Raw genomic sequence first — 5,236 nt, forward strand, 5'->3', positions numbered from 1 at the left:
GGCCAACCAAATAGCTTCAAAAATTATCTTCAACAAAATTAGGGCACAATAGCATTTACTCTAGTTACGACAATTACATACATTAAACAATTTGCAAGTAAATATTTCATTAATGAGAGAACTTACAAAATAGCCATGCAATATATCCATCCACATTTAAGAAGTAGCTCCAAGACAAGATAAAAATTCGGTTCCAAATATCATAGTGCATCCAAGATACTCCAAAGGATCTAAGAGAAAAAGTGTGAAATTGCCTAAGAGGGGCGAAAATCCCAAGTGATGATGATGATCCAAAACAAATGAGGCTTATTTCTATTCATATGAGCCTCTCTAAATTGAATTAGCCTAATTAACCCCCAAACAATAAAATAATGGGCGAGAAACTAGCTTGTTCACAAGCCGACCAAGTAGCTTGTGTAAATTTTGATTTAGCCATCCAATTGTTAGCCGAGTCGATGACGTCATGCTGGGGTAGGGCCATTGGAGGGCCATGTTGAGTCCTCTAAGTGCCAATATGTGAGAGAGGTTTCCATAAAATATGAACTATGGGATGGCCCCTAATCCTCCATGTAAGTCATCGAGTGGGGCCCCAAAGTGGTGTTGGGGCACAAATGTTGGTCTCATGGCTCTTCAGATGAAAGAAAATCATGTACAATGCTCCAAATGAGGGCTATGATGATGATTTTTACCCTACCAAGTCTCTAAGGTGAGACAAACCTCCTTTGAGCCTTGTATTAGCTACCATGATCATGTTAAGACATTCGGGGCATGTTGGTCCAAGTGCATCATCTCATGAATAATGTGGGGAAATGAAAAAGTTGTTGAAGGTTCCCATGGCATAAAATGATGCTCTGACACATGATGGAGTCTCATGGCTCTCAACGCATCCCCAAGGGGTGTCAATATGATCCTCTAGTGGGCTTGTGCCCCAATTAAGTTGCCCATCCCATGATGAAACCACCTACTAATTACATATAAGATCCAATGCACTTCCTCGCCATCACGTACAATAATTCATTAGTGCATCTAAGTGAACCAAGCTTGTTAATCAAGGGCACATTGAGAATTCACAATGGGCTTCCCTTCCAAATTTGGGGCTTTAAGCATGTAATAGTGTTACCTCCCTAGGTAGGAATGGCTAATAAACAACCTTATTAGGTGTTCCCATCCCCTAAGGGGAAAGATAGGTCCAAGGAACATCTTTCAATTGATAGGGCTCATGTGAATACTTATTAGATGGATAAGGACACAGGGGTCTCAAAACCAAATGTTATGGGTTCAAGGATTGTAATAATGAGGGATGTCCACATTTTTAGGCGTACAGATGTGGGAGGGAGTAATCGTGGATACATGAGTTGCCCCAACATTTGTTTTTTCACCCCTCTTCATTTTCCTTTTGCCTTTTCTTGATTTTTTTTCTTTGTACTACTACTTGGGGCTCAAGGATATGAGAGCATGTTGTGTATGATATAAACAATTATTACTCCTTAAGGTGGGGCATTTCATTACCCACCAGGGGTTGGGACGTGCATGGGTTCCTTAATGACGTGGGGGCACTCATGGGGCCCTAATTACCGGGGTAATGGCCATAATGATAAGGGGTAGAGCTCATGTTTTGCTTTTTCCCACGTGCTATTTAAATATCCTGGCCATTTTTTGCATTTTATAATATTATTTTCTTTTGTTTCTTGCTTGTGGCCATGATATGTCTTTAACGTTCTTTTATATGCATCAACCTCTGAGGCAACATTTCCACGGACGACCCAAACATGTGGGCAAGAAGAGGGTGTGTACCAGTGCCTTTGTAACAACCTTGGGTTAAAAGTTCATGTAATAAAGTTAATAAAGGCAACAGAATAAGACCAAGGTCATGGGAAATGTATTCTAAGTTGAATGTTGGGCAAAACATCCTAGTGGGTGTCATTTCAGTTTATTACGGCTATGGAAATTGGCAAAGGCATTGGCGAAGTCAAAGATACATTAATTGGCATTTATTTATAAAAATAAAGGAAAATAGGAGAAAAGGGAGATGAAGGGTCACAAATTTGCACGAGAAGGAAAAATGAAGGAAAACGAAGAAAATAGAGGCCGCAATGATAAAAAGGCTTATGAAGATTAGTTCACAACTTTTCTTGGTTAACCTTTTGTCAGTTCAGTTTTGGAGCTCTCTCTATTCTCTCATATTATTGCACACATAGAGAATTCATGGAGCACTTTAGAATTGGAGAAAGGAAGGCAAAGGAAGGAAAATGAAAGCAACGGACAAGCAAGGAAGGTTGGATCAAGCAGCTTCAGAAGGTAGATTTTGTAGGTAACAAGTTGCATGTGTGATTTCCTAGCTATTTTGTGAATGCATGGTACATGCATTTGTGTATTTGGTTCTTTTGTTGTCATTGGAATTGGTTTTTCCTGGTGTGACAGTTATTTCATCCCTACCTTTCCATTTTGGGATAACCATGGTGTGATGGAATTCTGTTCTAGTTGACCTTTGCATTGCCGAAAGGTTTTGGAACTGGGTGAGGTGGTCTCAGGAAAATTCCCAAGGGTTGGGGGTGGAGATAGGAAAATTCATCGAGGTATTGGTGAAGAAACTCTAAGGCATCCAAGCTTAGTTTGGGCATTGTGATCTCTTGACCGATTTTGGTGGGATCACGATAGCCTAAGGGTGGAGATGATTTAATCTATGAGAATCTATGGTTGTTTATGTCTTGAGATCCCACGTTCATGCTTGGAATATGGCATGGGGGTGATTGGGCTGAAAGAAAGATTTTGTTCAACTCAATCTATAGTAGGGTGGTACGTGGAAATCCCTGACTTGGTTGGCTTTTGCATCAATTAATAAGAGTTATTTTCCTATTGAAATCTATCAGCATTTGTACTTTTTATTATGGTGATTCAATGGTTGTTATATCATGGTTAGTAATATGGTTATATGTTGGTTATAAGCATGGATTTACAATGTATTATAGCTATGGCTTGTTCAGGATTTGATAATTATTTGATAGTTAATGAATGCATGGGTTAATAAGTGTTATTGCAACTATTATTAGAGGGAATTAGACCTTCTTGGTGATTCTCAGATGAGTTTCAGACTCCTATGTTTAGATATGCATTCATGACCTGTAGATTATATGTTCACCATATGTTTGATGGAATGATTATCATGGTTAGGCCTGGTTAGGTCAAATTTCTAATTCAAGTTTATATGTTTATCATTTTCATTAAGTCACTTATCATTTTGGAAAGTCTCAAGAGGTTCTGGGTAGTGGTCTGGAGGTTGGCCTGGAATTGTGGCTCAGATATTGGGAGTGCACCCTTTGAACTGATGATTTTGGGCCACAATTGCACTCAAGTAGGCTTGTGCTTGCGGTTGGAGGGTCACAACCACACTCATGCAGGCTTGTGTATGCGGTTGGAAGTCTAGGTCATTGAAAAGTTGTCCAGCTTAGATTTTGGTCACCTAGGGGGGTTCTTCGGCCCCTGAGTGTCTTGTAAGCCCTGCAAGCTGTCAGTTTGTGGTCAGTAAGTCTCAGTTGTTGGCTCCAATTCCATAATTGAAGCTTGGAGGTCAGGTCATGTCATAGTAACTCTTCTTCTCATGTTTACCCTAGCAAACTAATGAAATTGGGTGAATGTGGGGTGAGGCGTTACAGGGTGGTATTAGAGCATGGTTTAAATACTTGGACTAGATGGGTTAGATGCATGTCGTTATGCATGCATTTTCATGGTCATGGTTGTTGTGCATGAGGTCATTTTATGAAGTTAGTGTTATCACGCATGATTTGAACATATTGATATGATTATGTATATACATGTATCGTGCTAATCTGGATTGATTTTGCAGATGAGACAACCTCCCCTGAACTTCAATGAGGTATGTTGGTTATGTTTATATTTGGTTATGTGACATGGTATGTTTGTAGGAAGAAGAGGGGGATCAAAGATTACTAACAGAATGGTGGATTACAATTCACAAGACTCTCCTTATATATAATATGAAAATCATAAAGATGAGTACTCTCCTGACATAACAGATATTTTAAGGAGTTTAAAGGAAAAAATTAGAAGTTGTAAGGTGAACAATTAAAAAATCATTCAATCACAGGAAAGACTTTCCAAGGCATAGGAAAAGAAAGCAGAGGTCAATGCAGTTATCCTTCAGAGTTTGTCAGATTTGTAGAGACAAGGACAAACACGGATCAATTATGGATAGGAGGACAGGACTAATAGGGCATATGGTAGCAGGTCTCATGGTGGGCACAAGTCAAACATGGATGACACAGTCAAAGATTATAGGTTCTTGGATACACCCAACAAGAGAAGTAGTGGCTATAGGTTCTATTCTAGTTCTGGTTCAGACATGTTTCATGGTCATCATCGCTATCATCCTTACAGGAGGAGTGAGAGGGAATATTTTCCAAATGAGTTCAAGAAAGCCAAGCCACCTAAATTTGATGGATATTTGAAGAAGCCAGAAGATGCAGAGGCATGGTTGCTTGGAATGAAGAAGTTCTTTGGGTTGCATGACTATATAGATAACATGAAATCTAGGATAACTATTTTCACTCTCAAAGGGAAAACAAACATCTAGTGGGAGGATTTGAAGCATTTTAGAGACATCAGATTATAGCAGTTGAGTTGGCATGAATTCAAGAGACTCTTCAGGAAGAAGTACTTGTTAGAAAGGTACTATGATGGTAAGGCTAAGGAGTTCTATAAGCTGAAGATGGGATCTATGACAGACAAGGAGTACACGACTAGGTTCCTGGAGTTGTTTAGGTATGTACCTTATCTGAAGGATGAGAAGACAAAATTTCAAAGATTTATCAGTGGACTGCCATTAGTATTTAAGGATCAGATTGAGTATGATGAGCCTCGATCAGTGGAAAAAGTCATTAGAAAGTTGAAGCAATATTATGAGCAATAAAAGCGTAAGATTGATTCTAAGCAAGGTTGGAAAGGGAATTACAAGACTAAAGGAAAGTGGCCACCAAAGAATGGAAGACATCATGAAGCAGGTGAGAAGGAAAATGTTTCTCCTTACAATAAGTTTAATGCAATTGAGAAGGGACATGGACCTCAACCTAGAGAGAATTAGAATAAAGGTAGTGGTAGAGAACCATTGCAGTGTTGGATATGTGGCAAATATCATCACAAGAACGATTGTTTGTTGTATCAGGGTGGCATACCTCAAATCTATAGTGCTTAGGAGGCGCAGACAGTTGGGGATGTTGGT

The sequence above is a fragment of the Pinus tabuliformis genome, chromosome 7, assembly GCF_031772625.1.
Source record: "Pinus tabuliformis cultivar Carrire ecotype Pingquan chromosome 7, CPIR1, whole genome shotgun sequence".
Lineage (NCBI taxonomy): Eukaryota > Viridiplantae > Streptophyta > Pinopsida > Pinales > Pinaceae > Pinus > Pinus tabuliformis.